Genomic DNA, 19,649 nt, shown 5'->3' on the forward strand with positions numbered 1-19,649 from the left:
CTGTCATCAGTTTTCACATATGGGGTGATTAGGTATTTGTTCATTTTGTCTCAGAAATAGGATCACACAATACTCTTCCACCTTATGTTTTGAGACAGAAATCTCTTGCAAAACCTAGAGCTTACTGATTTAACTAAACTGGCTGGCCAGGATGACTCCTGAATCCCCTGTCTCTACTCCCAGCACTGGGGTCATGAATGTGCACTGGCATTGAGGCATCATCTCACCCCAGTACAAGTTTTTAAGTATTCTACAAAGTGAAACTCGGGGATGCAACAGCTATACCTGCCTAAAGTGGTTGTCTAGATGTTTTTGAGGTTTGTTGTTATTGTTGTTATTATCGTTGTTTTTCAAAGAATGGGAAAACAAACTCAAAGAAGTTAGTTAGGCAGGCTAACCAATATGACCCAGCTAAAGGCAAGAACAACACTTTAAATTCAACTCAGCACTGACCACATGGACAACCCTGGGATACTTCTGTGTTTGATTCAGCATTGTCAGAAAAATAATCCTTTAATTTGGAGAGAAAATGTGCCCCTGTGTTGGCATGCTGCAGTGTGAGCTCGGTCACCTTCCTAGACACAGTGAGAAAAAAACATTACCTACAAAAAGACACAGTGGGATGCACCAAACACATGCTGCTGTTAGATAGAATTAGTGGGGGGAAAAACTGAAAGGAAATTTGGAATCGTACATCTACATCTGCTTACAGAATGACTGTTCTCCACTGTCCCGTGCTCTCTCATTCAGAGAGCAGAATATGAAACGCTGCAGGCAAGGCAGGGCACTGGATTGCCCTACCTTAGTCAGTGGTGGTATCTGGGCAGAGAGAATGTGGGTATAGTGGTCCCATCACGATGGAGCTTCCATCACCTGACCCCCCAGGAGCTCTCCAATACTCAGAGAGAAAATACAATAAGCTACAGGCTGCGAGAGAGTCTTCTCTATCTGTAGTTATTCCTTCTATTGTTGTGACAAGATACCTGACTGAAGTGACTTGATAAAAAGGAAAACTTTTTTTGTTTCATGGTTTGAGGTAACATTCCACCATGACAGGGCATGAGGTAGCATGAGGCAATTGGTCGCATTGTATCCACAGCCAGAAAACAGAGAGAGAAGAACACAGGCCTTTAACTCACTCTCCTCTTTTAACTCGGCTGAGGACCCAAGCCCATGGAATAATAATGTTGATGTTCGGAATGGTTCTTCACCTCAATTACCCCAAAACTCCCTCAGTTAAATGTTCAAAGACTTGTCTCCTAGGTGATTCTAGAGCCTGTCGAGTTGGTGATCAGTGCTACTCATGATAGATGATTCTAGAGCCTACTGAGTTGGCGATCAGCACTACTCCACACAGAGGATTGTCAATGTGCTTGTTCTCTAAACCTAGGGAACACTATTGATCCTTCTCTTCTACTCTCCATATGTTCAGTCACTTAAAAGCCTTTGGTCTCTTTCTCTAAACAGAGTTAGAGTTAGCACCCTATGGACACTGTGTGGAACTGTCATATCTCAACCCAGATCTGAGACAAGACAGAACTCACCCAAACAGCAGCATCATAGAAAGCAGCGTTCACAGCATTCAAGTATGCTTGAACTCATATCTGGCCAGAGAGATGAGTTGGTGCTTCATAGCATAGACAAGTCAGCAAGCTCTGACTTCCCACTTAACATTCTTACATACTTGCGGACTGCATATCTTCCTACTTCTTGGCTTCCCTGCAGCCAGCCATTAACTCTTTAAAAGCTAAATCACAGAGCAACTTACCCTATTCAGTATTTGATCAATGGCTTTACCTCCCACCCAGGATAAAAGACCAATCTTAAACTTTTATTTATTCTTCTGTGCTTGCACGAATGTTGATGGGAGGAGAGTACATATATATATGCATGCACCTGGAGGCCAGGAGTCACACTCACGTGACTTCAGGAGTTACCGCATCTTGTTCTTTGTTACTGTCTGTCTGGAGCCTGGAGCTCATCAATTCAGCTAGGCTGGCTGGAAAGCAATCTCCCCGGCACTGGGATTGCTACACCAAGAACTTTTGTGGGAGTTCTCGAGTTCTGGGGTCAAACTCAGTACCCATGCTTGCGTGGCAAATGCTTGAACAATGGAGCAACCTCTCCATACCCTGAACTCCAGCTTGCTAATAAAAGTTCAATACGCTGTGTCCCAAAAAAGCACCCCAGTTTGGGTTTTGTCCCACTCCTTCCTTTATTTTGTTTTCAAGCCTCCTGAGACGCATATGGAGTGATTTAGCTGTTTCCTCCAAGTTGAATCTACTCAGATTCCCCTCATCTGACATTGTCCCTGGCTCTCAACCCCACCAAGCCTCTCTCCAAGTGTCTGTGTTTTATTGACTCCCTAACACTTAGAGTATGTTGTTCCTATCTTATGGGTCATGCACCCCTGACTGCCCTTCACAGAGCATCACTTGTTCACATTGGAGTATGCGTCAAGGCTCACCGAACAAGTGAGGAACAAGGAGAACTCAGGCTTGTTTTCTCAGGGAAAGGGTGCTATATTGGGATAGGTATACCAGGACCTAAGATGTGGAGGGATAAATTCCCTATTGTTGCATTTGTAAAGAATGCTCTGGAATGCTGCCTTTCCTGGAGTCCATTCTAGTCAGCCATAACATGAACCACACACTTAGTGGCTTTGTTTACTTTCCCAAGACAGACCTCCTCTCACAGATTCTTCTGGCTTCCTAAGAGAGAGGGGTACCTCCTCCCTAGCCTGTGCTCACAGCACAAAGACTTGACACAGTACCTGTTCAAAGACAGAGACCCTTTTACTGAGTTTCTGCCCTACCAGACAACCTGTGGAACATAAAGTATCCATGACCAAGACGGTGTTTCCTAAACATTAACACAGACCTGGCCCAGGCCATGTGCTAGAGGCCTCCAAATCAAACAATGATTAAAACAAGTGCCAGCAAGTTCCACACCCACAGTTGTTTTTGCTGTACCATATCTCAACTGGATTTTCCATCCTTCCCTACCTGCAAATGTTTGCTGTCTGACACTGCTATCCAACCTTTTTCTCTTCTCTCCTTGAACTCCCTCCAAGAGCAGCCTCTTCTTCAGTGGAATTGATACCTGACCATTGTCATTTGAATGGGAAATGACCGTACAGATTCATGACTTTGAACTGGTCTCTAGATAATGTCATTGTTTGGGAAGGTTGTGAAGACTTTAGGTAGTGGCAAGTTGCTAGAAGATATGGGTCAGTAGGGGCAGGCTTTGAGATTAGGTAACAAGACAGCATTTTTGTTCCACCTGCTTCTTGACTATGGACTCAGACATGTGCTATTTGGCCTTACCTGTCAAACTGAATTATATACCTTCTAAGACCACAAAGCCAAGACAAACCCTGCCTTAGTGTACCTTTGTAGCTAGAAAGGTAACTAATAGTGTACCTTTGTAGCTAGAAAGGTAACTAATATCACACTATATTGCACTAGCCATCTCTTCTATGGTTGCTCCATAGCTGACAGAACTCCCTTCCAGAGCCTGATCTCCCGCAGTTTCCCTACCTTAGCTTCGGGCTTATTTCTATGAGGCCTTTTGGTGTTCTCCTTTGGTTTTGTTTGTTTGTTTGCTTATTTCTTTTTAATGACTTTGGACTAGAAAAATGTTTGAACCCTGGCATTAGTGTTAATGGGCCATCCTAACAGGAGCTTAGAAGATGTTACGGCTGAAGGATATATGAACTGTGAAGGTTCGACTCAAGCAGTTTCAAAGACTAACAGTATTAGCAACTAGGATAAAAGGCTGTTTCTGTGCTATTTTGACAAATATTTAACAGGATGCTTTCTGTCCATGTTCTAACACTAAATCTAAAAATCATGAGCTAATTATTTTGGTGGGGGAGATCTGAAGACTCTGTCACATGGTTGCTAGTAATTGATTGCATGCAGGTCTACAATGAAAAAGAAAAGATGGGGCAGAAAGAAACACAAACTATACTCTTTTGTGGAAAAGAGCAATCAGAACCAAAGGACCTTGATGGAAGAAAAGCTTTAATTATTAAGGAAACTACTGTCATTAAAGAGAGATCCTCTCTGAATTGGAATAAAGGGAAGGGTACTCCTGGAGCAAGACACCACCCAGGTAGCCTAATTTGTAAAAGAGCCTGGAAGGGTTTTAAGCTCTGTGGTGGTTGAAATATGCTTGACCCAAGGAGTGGCACTATTTGGAGGTGTGGCCTTGTTGGAGTTGGTGGGCCCTTATTAGAGGAAGTGTGTCACTGTGGGTATGGGCTTCAAGACCTTCTTCCTAGCTGCCTAAAAGCCAGTCTTCTCTTACTGGCCTTCAGATGAAGATGTAAAACTCTCAGCTCCTCCTGCACCATGCCTGCCTGGATGCTGCCATGCTCCCATGTTAACGCCAAAGAACTGTACCTCTGAACCTGTAAGCCTTGGTCATGGTGTCTGTTCACAACAGTAAAATCTGAACTAAAACAGCCACCTAGAAAGCAACTAAATAAAAGCATTGATGTTAATGTTAATCAGTAAGTACAGGGTCCATCCCAAGTTGGGAGCCAAACTTGACGGTACCATTCAAGCTGTGCTATAGTAGAGGGATGAAGGTTGCAAGTATGAAGGGATCATAAAAATCTCTAGAGAAGATTCTTCAGAGATCTGCTGAAGTCAGGAGAATCCCTACACAAAGGCTTGGAGAGGTCAGGAGACCTGAGAGGCCTTTGCGTGAAACTGTGAAAATAAAGCCTGTATCGAAGTGGAGTACCCCTATCCCCACCCCCAAGATGCTGGAGATGCCAGGATCATGAGATATCACTGATACATCAGAGATAGCCACTGAGAAAGAAACTCTATGTGTGACTGGAACCAATTCTAGAGAGTTTTATGTTAAAGGAAGTAAAGCTAGAGAGGGAGAACTATCTAAGTCCTTTAAATTTAACATCCCAGACATCAGACAAGGACTTACAGGATGTACCCTGGTGGCTTTCCGTCTTGCCTTTGTCCAACAGTTTCCCCACTATGGCCCCTTCCTTGCTTTTGGAATGATATCGTATATTCTGAGCCATTATGTGCCAGAAGCCTGTGATCTGCTTTTGGATTTTATAGAAAGATACAAGAAAGACACCGCCTTGAGTCTCAGAAGAGGCTTTGCACTTTGGATTTTTAAACAGTGTTGAGACTGTGAAAGACGATGGGGATTTGGTCTGAATGTATTTTGCATTATAATATGGCCGCCAGCCTAGGGGACTCAGGGAATGGAACATAGTAGTTTGAATGAGAAATGTCCCCTATAGAATTTGGCATTTGAATACTTCATTCTTAGTTTATGGTGCTCTTTGGGGGGAGATTTGAGTGACACAGCCTTGCTAGTGGAAATATGGCACTAGATTCAAGCTTCGAGATTAAAAGCTTAAGCTACTGTCGGTTTTCTCTCTCCCTCTGCTCCATACTTGTAGTTTGAAGATGTGAGCTCTCCATTTCCTGTTCCAGTTCCATTCTTCTCCATTGCCGCCATGCCTCCCAACCACAATGAGCTCATCCCCCTGCACCAGTAAGCCAGAATAAAGTCCTTCTCACATATGGTCCCTTCATGGTGGAATCTTATCAGAATTACAGGAAAGTAACTATTCCCAAGGCATAGCATTCTACCCAGATCTACATCCCCAGCCAACCCATTTCTTTAAGCCTCTACTCTTGGGCATGTGTGCCTTACAAGGAAGACCAGTGTAAGCCAGGGGCATCTATGGTGGCACCAATGGGGAAGAAAGCAGAAGGTCTGCAGTTATATGAATGTGGATGTGTGTCAGCACTTCTTCCACTTTGCAGAATCAATCAAGAAACCCATCTCACCTCTCCATGCATAAACTTTTGATTAGGCCAGGATGAGCAGCCAGAGTGAGATATGAATATCCTTGCAGATTATCTTTTGTATTGTTCTTTTACTTTGGTTAACAGATCTTCTTAGCTCTGATTGACTGATATATACTACAGTAACAAAGGTAGCGATTGTTTTTCTAAAATAAGTATAGTGATTTGTCATGGTTTGCATCTGAAATGTCCCTCAAATGCTTATTGCTCTGGTTTCATTCAATTGATATAAGACCCTCTAAAAACAACTTGGGAAAGAAAATGTTTATTTCATTTTATAATTCGTGGTAACAACCCAACATTGAGGGAAGATGGGACAGGAACTCAAAGCAGAAATCATGGAAGAGCTGGCTTGCTCTCGAGGTCACTTGCCTCCTAGTACATTTCAGAACTACCTGCCTAGGGAATGTACCACCCACAGTGGTCCTGGTCCTCTTCCATCAGTTAAGAATCACAACAATCCTTGACAGATGTGCTTACAGATCTATTTAATTCTTCAACAAATTATATAAATGTGTGTCTGTGTGTCTGTGTCTCTCTGAGGTGTGTGTGTGTGTGTGTGTGTGTGTGTGTGTGTATGTGGTATATGATGTTTGTGTGCATAGGTTTCTCTACCATTATGTGCACTTTGGAGGTCAAAGGTAAATGTATGGTGTCTTTCTCTATTATTGTACATCTTTTTTTGAGACAGTGTCTCTCACTAAACCTAAAGCTCTTTGAGCCTATGCTAATTGGCCAATAAGTCCTAGATATCCTCCTGTTTTCTCCTCTCAGTGCTGGAGTTGCACATGCAGGATGCCCTGCCTGGCTTTTTGCATTGGCACAGAAAACCCAAACTCCTCATGCAACAAGTACTTCACCATATTAACCTTCTTACTAGCCCTAAGATCAGGTTTAGTACTCTTTGGGGAAGCTATGAAACCTTTAAAAGCTGAGACCCATCTGGTATAAGTAGGTCACTAGAAGACCTTTGGAAGTTATAGCCTAGCCTAGTTACTCTATACTTCCTGGTCTTGTTGCCATAAAGTTTACTATAGCTTATCTGATGATAGACTGAGATTTTCTACAACCCACGAGTCCAAATAAATCAGTCCTTTACATTATTTCTGCCTGGCATTGTATCAGTGAGGGCTTGAGTATTCATCCCCCAAACTTATATGTTGAAGTCATACCAACTCCACAGTGCAATGGTATTAGGAAGTGGTGCTGCTAGAGGTAAGTGGGTCCCGAGTAGAATTATTTTGCCCAAGGGATATTACTTAGCTTCTTTCTGCCATATGAGAATACAAGAAGTTGTCTTCATACAAACAGATGGCCAAGGACCTCACAAGAACCCAACCTTGGCCTTAGGCTTCCACATCTGGAATTATGAGAAATACTTCTCTGTTGTATGTGGGACACTCGGTCTCTGTCACTTTGTCATAAAGCTTCAAGTGACTTAGATAATAAGATAATAAGTGACGCCATCTTATCTTCCTTAAGTAAGTGCTATTTCTGCCTTTTCTGAACTATACACAGTCTTAACACTCCAAGATGACACACTGATTCAAAGCTCCCAAGAAATCCAATATGTAAAATGGAAAAGCCTTTCTGTTTCTAATTTGTCACTATAGCAAGTTCAAATTTTCTACATTAGAAAAATTCATATCATGTTATTATATAAATAATGGATATAGAAAGCATCCAAATATCCCAAATATACAGAAAAAATAAAATATGACTCAACCTGCCATGGGTAATACATTAACATTTTTGGAGTTTTTCCAAGATATGGATATTGTGAGTTTAACATCTAGAATAACCTTTAGGAACAATTTCATATCCTGCTTTATTTTTTAGGAGGAATATACTCATCTTCCTCAGTTTAATAAACATAGTTTTAATTCTTTATTTTGTGCGTGAGAGAGTAATATATGTTTATATAATGAATGCAGGTGCTCATTCACATGCATGCAGATGTGGAGAGCAGAGAAAGATCCTGGTCCTTAGTTCACTGAGATCTGCCCTTGGACTGAACCTGGAGCTAGGCCAGCAGCTGGCAAGCTCCAGAAATCTGCCATCAGCATCATGTCAATGCAGAGGCTATAGGCTTGTGGTCCTTCATACCTAGGTTTTTATGGATGCTGAAAGATTGGACGCAGTTCCTCATACTTGCACAGAAAGCCATTTCCATTCGCTTTGTAGACCTTAATAAAAGGAAGCATGATCTGGGAGATGGTTTATCAAATGATCTGGATGTTAAAATCACTTACTAAGTATCTGTCTTAGTTACTTTCTGTTGTTATGATAAAAGGCTGTGGTCAATTTATAGAAGGAAGGGCTTATTTGGGGCACTTGGGTCCAGAGGCACGGAAATCCACCACAGCAGTAAATACTGCAGGAAGCACCAGCACAGCAGCAGGAACAGCTAAAAGGTCACAGCTTGAACCACAAACAGGAAACAAAGAGAAACATTGAGATGCTGCAAGTCTTTAAGCTTCCCAAATCTGTCCCCAGTGACATACTTTTTCCAGAAAGGTCACATCTCTTAACCCTGCCCAAACAGGTCTACCTACTATGGACCACATGTTCAAATGCTCAGGGATACAGAAGATATTTCTTATTTAAACTAGCATGCTCTACTCCCTGGCCCCCATAGTTTCATGGCCAAATCATAATTCAAAATGCATTAAACCAACTTCAAAAGCTTTAATAGGCTTTCAGTCCCAACACTGTTTAAAAACCCAAACTTCAAATTCTCTTCTGAAACTTAAGGCAACCTCTTAATTTTAAAACCTTGTAAAATCAAAAAGTAAATCACATACAACCAACATATAAGGACACAGAATATGCATTATCATTCCAAAAGGAAAGGAACGGGATTTCAGTGAGGAAATACAGGACCAAAGCAAGACAGAAAACAGTGTGGTGGTTTGAATAGGTTAGACCTCCAAAGACTCATTGTTTGAATGCTTGGCCCATAGGGACTGACACTACTAGGAGTTGTGGCCTTGTTCGAGAAACTGTGTCACTATGTGGGTAGGCTTTGAGGTCTCTATGCTCAAGTCCCACTCAATGTGGAATGAGAGCCTCTACCTGGCTACCCATGAAAGACTCATCTTCTGCTGCCTTTAGATCAAGATGTAGAACTCTGGGCTCCTCCAGCACCATATCTGCCTGCACACTTCCATGTTCACCACCATAATGATAATGGACTGAACCGCTGAAACTGTAAGGCAGCCCCAATTAAATGTTTGCCTTTATAAGAGTTGCTTTGGTCATGGTATCTCTTAACAGCACTGAAACTCTAACTAAGACACCCAGCAAGGAAAATACCAAAATCTAATAGCTCTATATTCTATGACAAAGGGCTCAGATGGTTCCTCCTGCCCAGATTTGTTGCATGTTTTATCTTAGCCTGTCCCACTTCCTGTCTTTGGTTCTCCTTGGTAGATATCTAAGAGCTCTGGCATCTCTAACATCTTGGAGTATCTAAAAAAATAAGTCTTCACTTCCACAGATTCACACAATGTCCTCTCAGGGCCTCCATACAGGAACTCCTCTGCCACCAGAGAGAGATTATATGACCCCTTTATTCATGTATTCTTCATGATTCTAAATTCAGCTCCTTGTGGCTGACACTGTTAAACTTGGATGGATGCCTGCTTGGCAAGGAATCCTGGACAAGTTTAGCTGAGTAGGGTCTTGCCCTGAGGAATTATACTACCGAGGAATTCCCTCTCCCAGTCATGCTAATCTAAGCCTTAGCTAAAACATTAACTTTCCTCCAAATGTTATAGTCTGTACTTCTGCGCTCCTCGCATCTTTCACTGTAGACCTGTATAAGGGAAATCAGCAATAACCATGCCACAGAAACAATGTTACACTGTCTTACCATGCCATAGAAACAATGTTATACCATCTTAACTATGCCACAGAAACAATGTTACACTGTCTTACCATGCGACAGAAACAATGTTACACTGTCTTACATGCCACAGAAACAATGTTACACTGTCTTACCATGCCACAGAAACAATGTTATACCATCTTAACTATGCCACAGAAACAATGTTACACTGTCTTACCATGTTTTTCATCAAAGAAATTAATCTATTTTTTTCTCAAAGCATCTACCTAACCACAGCTTGCAAAACTTGCCAACAGAGCTCATCAACCCTCATCCCCAGTTTTATTGATTTTTTTTTTTTGAGACAGGATTTCTCTGTAGATCTGGCAGTCCTGGAGCAAACTTTGTAGAGCAGTCTGGCTTTGGATTCAATGATCTACCTACATCTGCCTTCCATGTGCTTCAGTGAAAAATGGGTTTTCATATCAGGTGTCAGGTACACTCCCCCACTTAACCAGGGTTTTGGAGCAATATAGCTCCTTGGAAACTGTTAAGACTCCAGCTCTTCCGCCACAGCATTTACCATGACTACAATGAGATTGTAATTGGATCCAACTTCTTTTATTCCAAGTGATCAAATATGAATATTGAACTAAAGCTTTTGATGTGCTTCGTTGCTTTTTAAATCTGAGACTCAGTGCTTTCTCTGCTGTTCTTTGCAACATTTCCAATGAATATTATTCATGTTATAACAGCAATCCTAGAGTGTCAATCAAAATGATCATGGTGCTTTTAATCCAGTGTCAGGTTATAATTATTTAATTTCCTAGTTGATTGGTTATGTAGGAATTTTTTTGACATTTTTTCTTTTATTGGATTTTTAATTTACACTTCAAATGTTATCCCCTTTCCCCGTCCCTTCCCCCCTCCCCCAAATCCCCACTATATCCCTCTGCTTCTATGAAGGTGCTTCTTACCCACTCGCCCACTCCCTCCCACCTCCCTGCCCTGACATTCCGCTACACTGGGACATTGAGCCTTGACAGGACCAAGGGTCTCTCCACCCACTGATGTCCAACAAGGCCATCCTCTGCTACATATGCAACTGGAGCCATAAGTTCATCCCTGTGTACTCTTGGGAGTACACAGTTTAGTTCCTGGCAGCTGTGGGGGGTCTTGTTGGTTGATATTGTTGTTCTTCTTATGGTGTTGCAAACTCCTTCAGCTCCTTCTGTCCTTTCTCTAACTCCTCCATTGGGGACCCCATTCTCAATACAATGGTTGACTGTGAGTATCCATCTCTGTATTTGTCAGGCTCTGGCAGAGCCTCTCAGGAGACAACTATATCAGGTTCCTGTCAGCATGTACTTCTTGGCATCCACAATATTGTCTGGGTGTGGTGGCTGTATATGAGATGGATTCCCAGCTGAGGCAGTCCCTGGATGGCCTTTCCTTCAGTCTCTGCTCTACACTTTGTCCCCATGTTTCTTCCTGTGAGTATTTTTGTTCCCCCTTCTAAGTGGCTGAAGCATCCTCACTTTTTCCTTCTTCTTGAGCTTCATGTGGTCTGTGAATTGTATCATGGGTATTCCAAGCTTTTGGGCTAACATCCACTTATCAGTGAGTGCATACCATATGTGTTCTTTTGTAATTGGGTTAACACATTCAGGATGGTATTTTCTAGTTCCATCCATTTTCCTAAGAATTTCATGAATTTGTTGTTTTTAATAGCTGAGTAGTACTCCATTGTGTAAATGTACTACATTTTCTGTATCCATTCCTCTGTTGAAGGACATCTGGGTTGTTTTCAGCTTCTGGCTATTACAAATAAGGCTGATATAAACATGTGAAATCAACCAAGTAGAAACAAAAAGAACTATACAAAGAATCAACAAAACCAGGAGCTGGTTCTTTGAGAAAATCAACAAGATAGATAAACCCTTAATCAGACTAACCAGAGGACACAGAGACAGTATCCAAATTAACAAAATCAGAAATGAAAAGGTAAACATAACAACAGAATTTGAAGAAATAAAAAAAATATCATCAGATCCTACTACAAAAGCCTATACTCAACAAAAATGGAAAATCTGGATGAAATGGACAATTTTCTAGACAGATACCAGGCACCAAAGTTAAATCAGGATCAGAATAACCATCTAAACCATCTCATAACCCTGTAACCCCTAAAGAAATAGAAGAAGTCATTCAAAGTCTTCCAACCCCCCCCCCGCAAAAAAAAAACCCAAAAAACAAAAAACCCAGGACTAGATGGGTTTAGTGCATAATTCTATCAGACCTTCATAGAAGAACTAATACCAATACTGCCCAAAGTTTTCCACAAAATAGAAACAGAAGGAACACTATTCAACTCCTTCCATGAAGCCACAGTTACACTTGTACCTAAACCACACAGAGACCCAACAAATAAAGAGAATTTCAAACCAATTTCCCTTATGAGTATGGATGCCAAAATACTCAATAAAATTCTTGCAAACCAAATCTTAATCCCAGGGTTGCAGGGATTGTTCAATATACAGAAATCCATCAAAGATTATCAAAGTGATCAATAATGTAAACAAACTCAAAGAAAATGTACACATGTTCATCTCATTAGATGCCAAGAAAGCATTTGACAAAATTCAACACACCTTCATGGTAAAAGTCTTGGAAATACAGGAATTTAAGGCCCACACCTTGTAGAAGCAATATGCAGCAAACCAGTAGCCAACATCAAACTAAATGAAGAGAAACTTGAAGCAAAGTCCACTAAAATCAGGTATTAGACCAAGCTGCCCACTCTCTCCTTACCTATTCAATATAGTACTCAAAGTTCTAGCCACAGCAATTAGACAACAAAAAGATGTCAAAGGGATACGAATTGGAAAGGAAGAAGTCAAAATATCACTATTTGCAGATGATATGATAATATATGTAAGTGACCCCAAAAATTTCACCAGAGAACTCCTAAACCTGATAAACAATTTTAGCAAAGTGACGGAAGATAAAAATTAACTCCAACAAATCAGTAGTCATTAGGGAAACAAGTCACAGATAATATAAAATACATTGGTGTGACTCTAACCGAGCAAGTGAAAGATCTGTATGACAAGAACTCAAATCTCTTAAGAAAGAAATTGAAGAAGATCTCAGAAGATGGAAAGATCTCACATTCTCATGGATTGGCAGGATTAATATAGTAAAAATGGCCATATTGCTGTAAGTAACAGGTTCAATGCAATCCCCATCAAAAATCCAACTCAAATTCTTCACAGAGTTAGAAAGAGAAATTCTAAACAAAGAATTCTCAACTGAGGAATATCAAATGACTGAGACGCACCTAAAGAAATGTTCAACATTCTTAATCATCAGGGAAATGCAATTTAAAACAATCCTGAGATTCCACCTCACACCAGTTAAAATGGCTAAGATAAAAAACTCAGGTGACAGCGTATGCTGGTGAGGATGTGGAGAAATAGGAACCTCCTCCATTGTTGGTGGGATTGCAAACTGGTACAACCATTCTGGAAATCAGTCTGGTGGTTCTTCAGAAAATTGGACATAGTACTGCCTGAGGACCCAGCTATACCACTCCAGGGCATACACCCAAAAGATGCTCCAACATATAACAAGGACACATGTTCCATTATGTAGTAATTTTTTATTACTTTCTTTTTACAGTTCAGTCATTGTCCCACCCCAGTCCACCCTCCCACAGTTCTTTATCTCATTCCTCCTCCCCTGTCTCCGAGAGGATGTCCCCATACTCCACCTCTGCCAGGCCTCTGCTCTCTTGAGGGCTAGGTGCATCTTCTCCCACTGAGACCAGACCAATCAATCCTTTGTTGTATGTTTGTCAGGGGTCTCATATCAGCTGGTCTATGCTGTGTGTTTGGTGACTCAGTGTCTTAGAGATCTTTGTGATCCAGGTTTGTTGAGACTGCTGGTCTTTCTATGGGGTTGTCCTCCTCAGCTTCTTCTAGTCTTTCCCTAATTTAACACAGGGCTTCCCAACTTCAGTCCAATGGTTGAATGTAAGTATCTGGATCTGTTTCAGTCAGCTGTTTGTTGGGCCTCTCAGAGAATAGCCATGCTAGGAACCTGTCTGTAAGCACACCATAGCATCAGTAATGGTGTCAGACCTTGTAGCCTCCCCTTGAGATGGATCCCAAGTTGGGCCAGTCACGGAACCTCCTTTCCCGAGGTCTCTTCTCCATTGTTCCTATAGTTCATTTAGACAGGAATAATTCTGGGTCAGAATTTTTGACTGTGGGATGGCAACCCCATCCCTCCTAATGCTCCCCAAACAGAGTTACCAACTGGAAACAAAGTGTCCAAATATCCGATCCAATAGAGGGGACATTTCTCACTTAAACCACCACAACTATCATGGACAAACATCTGTATTTCTTTCTTCCCCAACACTGCATAAAACTGGATATGGTGATGTACACTGTGTTCCCAGAATTTAGGAGGTAGAGACAAAAAAAGGCTTGGAAGTTCATGGCCATAGTTTGAGTCCAGTCTTGGCTAATGGAACTCTGTCTCAAAAAGGAAGGGTAGTTTGATTAGGTATGGTCCCAATATACTCAAGTATTTGAATTCTTGACCCACGGGTGTGGCAGTATTAGGAGGTGTAACCTATTAAGAGGTATGCAGTAGGTGTGACTTTTGTTGAAGGAAGATGTGGGGCAGGTGTTGAGGTCTGATATACAAGCTATGCCCAAAGAGCACAGTCTCTTTTTGCTGCCTGAAATGAGGTATGAACTCCTAGCTCCTTCTTCATGTCTGTCTGCACACTACCATGCTTCCTGCCATGACGATAATGGACTAAACCTCTGAAACTGTAATCCATGCACAAATTCAATATTTTCCTTTATAAAACTTGCCATGAACATGGTGTCTCTTCACAGGTATAGAAGTCCTACCTAAGACAGTAAACAATGAAACAAGAAAAGAAAGAGAAAATAGGATACAAGGTTGGGAGATATTTAGGTAATAAAGGGCAGTTTCATAGAAATATCCAACAAGTTTACATGCCTGCCAACAATTGCTAGAAAATGGATATTCTGTTTCCCAAAGTCCAGTAGATTTCATATCTATGATGGTCATGTCTCTAAGCCCCTTATACTGGCCATAGCAGTACCCATCATCACATTGATTAAAAATTAGGGGCTCAGTTGTGCCAGTTGAAGTCATATTTGGTCCATAGAAAAACGGACCTTTTTCATTTTATTGCCCTGGTCCTCTGACAACATTGAAAGGCATTGGAGGCTTCCTGCCCCATCTGCCCTGTGAGGGCCATTCCACCCTACTGCATCTGATCTTCCAAGCACCCATGCTGTAGAATTTGAGATCTGGGTGTTAGCCTATATATACCCGGGCATTTCTTGTCTTCATCTTTTTGTACCTGGTAAGTTAGTTCAGTGACTTTCTGCTCTTTTATACTTTAAAATTGATTGAGTAAATGACCATAGAAAAAATATGACCACTCCCCTCCTCTGCCCCTGAGTACTACCACCTTTTGTCTCGATGAAATCTCAGGATTCTGACCACCATGTCACAAGTAATAATAGTACACCACTTCCTGTTTTGAATTCTAGAAGACATTGTAGGTTCAGTAGAATGACGACTGAGATAAATTACCCTTTAGAAAAGCTTTATTAGGAACTTTATAGCAATGTTGTAGAGAAGGGAACTCCAAGAGGGCCCTGAACATCCTTCAGACCCTTTAGCTCCAAAAATAAAAGTATTTTATAACTGTTATCAGTTCGCTTTCAGGATGGAAGGTAGATTCCATACCATGTGACCCAGACTGTATGCCAGAAGCCATAGAGGAAGATACTAGATAAGGATAAAACTATATAATTCAAAATTATCTTGGGTTTAGGCAAGGGAGTGCTGAGCGGATGTCTTTGCTAGAGTTTCCATTCTAGGACACCATGATCAAAAGCATCATGGGAGAAAAGAAGTTTATTTTACTTACTTTTCCAAGTAATAATTCATCACTGACAGAAGTCAAGGCCAGAATTCAAGGCAGGGCAGTAACCTAGATGCAGGAACTAAAGCAGAAGCCTTGGAGAAACACTGCCTTCCTGCTTGTTCCTCATGGTTTGCCAAACGTGCTTTCTTATAGTATCTCAGACAACTACCAGTTGGGGGTTGGCACCACCCACAGTAGGTTGCTGCCCCGCCCCAGCAATCATTAATCAAGAAAATTCCCAATGATTTGTCAGGTGGGGTTTTTCCCAATTAGTATTTCTTCACAGATGACTCTAGATCATGTTTAGTTGACATAAATCCTAGTAAACAAGCTGTCCTGTAGGAAAAGGAAAAGGAGGAGCAAGGTGTTTGAGTGGAGAGGAGTTGTGTTCCATAATTGGGAAAGATACACAGAGAGAGAGAGAGGAAGAGGGAGAGGGAAGGAAAGGGGATCAAGGAGAGGGAGGGAAGGAGAGGGGGGAGGGAAAAAGGGGAGGGAAGGAGGAGGAGGGAAAAGGAGAGGAAGAATGAGAACAACACAGAGAGGGACTATAACACAGGACTCCCCCTGAATCCTACTGGCCCAAGAGGAAATACTTGTGTTTACTGACATCAGAGATTTTCTGAGGAAATGGCCTTTTGTATCTCTTCCCATAAATTTCACAGTACCACAGCTTGGGCAGTCTATGTAGTCTTCAAGCAACAACACTAACTAGTAACAGCAGTCAAGTTCAGTAACCAGCAAAGTCAGAGTCAGAGATGAATGTAGGTAGATTCACCATCACTAATTGGCTAAGTGAGCAATGTATTAACACACGATCATCTTTCTGCTTGGCCACAGGACATGCTCAGTGCCTGTCAGGCCTCCATAGACTGAGCCCATGACAGATTAGAGAACTGATCAATCTTATAGTCATTATATCTTTCTTTTCCTGGTTTCTGCTATAGCACATCTGGGAAGAGAAAGGTCCAGTTATACTCAGAGCCTGTTTCAGATATATGAGAAGTAAATAATTGGTAGTTAGGAATACAGAGAATATTAGCTAATAGACAGAGTAATGCAATGTAACATAGCTAGATGCTAAATAGGTAGACAGACAGATAGATGGATAGGAGGGAGGGTGAATGGATGGGTGGGAGAGTGGATGGTAGATAGATAGATAGATAGATAGATAGATAGATAGATAGATAGATAGATAGATAGATAGATAGACAAAGATACATAGATACATATATACATAGATGGATGGATAGATATTTCATGTGTGGTAAGTTGAGGAAGATAGTTTGTAATCCATTCATTCTCATCTGACTTTAGCAATTCTAGTGAAGGCAGCAGACTCCAACTGTCAAGGTTTGTATTCCTGTGCCCAGAAGCTTTTTCCAGAACTTTACAAGGTGTTCTACCTCCAGTGAGAGAAATGATACACAGAACCATGAACAGATGAACATTGGGATTTATTGCATGTGCATTCTGGATTCCTGACTCCTGGGCCAAGAGATCCCATACACTGTACATTGCTCACTGCTATCCCTGAGGGTCATCATCAAACGCCCAGTATCATGACACTTACTAATGTGCCTTTCTTGGCCATCTTTACTTCCTGGCATTCTGGTCATCTCAATACTGCAGCTATTAAGTCCTTAGCTTGGGAGCATATGTCTAAGAAGTCCATCATAAGGCATATGAAGAATGGTGAGGTCATTGGGTGTTTGGAGAACTGGGGAAAATGGGCATTGGATTTGGAATAGTAGTATGGAGGGAAGGAATTGCTTCCATAATTGCTGCTGAAAGAGAAAAACTACAACAAATGTACTTGTTTGGACTCAGCAACAGGTAGGATCAAAACCGGACCCAAATGCTCGACCCAATCACCAAGGCAGATTTTACCTGTAGCCTGACAGAAGGAAGACAGACAGACAGACTAAAGAGAGATGTGGGCTACAGAGGCAGCACAGATGTCACCAGTCTGGTCTCCTTTAATCATGGTCTGAATAACTGGCTGCTGTGACTGGTTAAGGCTCCATCCGCTATTTGATACAAGTGAAGATTGAGGCTGTTAAGCATCAAGGTAGGTTGCAATTCATCATGCATGGAGAACCCTTGGACCAAATTTGTAAGTATAGACATATGAAGGCAATCCTCAGTGACAAGTTAAAACATGTCGAACATGCTTCAGATGCTGCTCTGCACAGGGAATCAGAAGTGCATGGACAGAGAGCTGGGAGCATAGGTCCTAAGTCAGAAGAGTACAAGGTAAGAGGTGACTGATGTGGCACATTGTGTTGGAGGAGCAGAAGGGCTGTGGTAGGTATCCTCCAACTCTGAACATGAGCAGATTCAATATCTCATTCCCGATTCTCACATCCTCTTCCCTTAGCTCCCCTTCCCACCTTCCCTTCCTCTCCTGAGTGATTCTACTGCCAGTCTTCCACATGGTCCTCTAAGGGCTCTGTCTCAGTCCTTCTTGTCTTCCTTATGTGTAGGTTCTGTTCTACTCCCAGTCTTTCTTCGATGGAGGCACATATGAGTTGACTTCATCTGACTTCTTGATTGTAATTAATCATGAATGAGTCTGTTGACATCTGTCTTTGTTTTTAGTCAAGACATGAGTTATATGCTGATAAGTTCCTCCACTTATGCATATGTCCTTGAGAGACTGTCCAAGTCTGAAGAAAATGGACTTAGTCAAACATAGATACTGTGTACCATAAACTCACCATGTAAGCATTTGTGGGCATTGTTTAACTTCCTGGAACTGCTCATGCTTTCTGTTGCTTGCCTTTAAAAGACACTGAGAAAATATACTTGTTGCTCGCATGGCACTGACCAGCAGCCCTCCCATATCTGTCTCTTGAATCTTCTTTCTGTCTGTCCATCCTCACTGCCCTAGTCATGGTTCCTGAGTTGACTGACCAACAGGCTCTGGGACTTCTATGTCAGTTACCAAAGATAAGCTAAAGGTTACAGTCTTAAGGTTTTACTGTTGTGAACAAACACCATGACCAAGGCAAGTCTTAACAAGGACAATATGTATTTGGGGCTGGCTTACAGGTTCAGAAGTTCAGTCCATTATCATCAAGGTGGAGCATGGCAGCATCCAGGCAGGCATGGTGCAGGAGGAGCTGAGAGTTCTGCATCTTCATCTGAAGGCTGCTAGTGGAAGACTGGCTCCCAGGCAGCTAGGACAAAGGTGTTAAATCCCACGCCCACAAGGCCATACCTCCCAACAGGCTACTCCCTGAGCCAAGCATATACAAACCATGGAAGTTACTAATTGACACCTTTACCCTAGAGCTATTCTTTAATGCTTAAGCTCAGAAATCAATTGCACCCACCTCTAAGGAAGCCCCCTGGGAAGCTCACTTTCCACACAGCACATGAAACAAGAGGTTAGGAGATGGATGTCTGCCTCTTTCGGCCCTGTTGCATAGCTGTCTTTTAACTCCATCACACTTCCATTGCCAAATGTTTGCACATAGCCCCTCATCTAGAGCCATGGGATGAAATAAGACTGAATGAGTTGTCTTGTTTCAAGAAACAATGCTCAGTAGTTGTGATACCGATGGTCTCCGAGTTGCAAAATCTGAGCTGCTGTGATGCTTTTGCATGAAGGTTTACCCAAATCATTCCATCTCTTTGCAATTATGCTGGTATGTTCATCTTTGCATGTGTTTGCATATGCTTTTGTGTATGTGTGTGTGTATAAGCGTTTGCACAAATACAGACACACGTGTGCATGTGGGTGAGCATGTGCAACTGTGCCAGGGCAATCTCTACATGCCCGAGGGTGCTGTTGGGTATCTTCCTCAATCACTGTCCACCTTCTATGTTGAGTGGAGTCTCTGCTTAAACTCAGATCTCATGGATTTGAATAGTCCATTTAGTCCGCTTGCTGGAGAAATCACTGTGTCTGCCTCCTAGTGTTGGGATTTCGGGTTGGCCAACATGCCCATTCAGCGTTTGTGAGTGTTAGACACCC

This window comes from Rattus rattus, chromosome 4 (assembly GCF_011064425.1).
Source record: "Rattus rattus isolate New Zealand chromosome 4, Rrattus_CSIRO_v1, whole genome shotgun sequence".
NCBI lineage: Eukaryota > Metazoa > Chordata > Mammalia > Rodentia > Muridae > Rattus > Rattus rattus.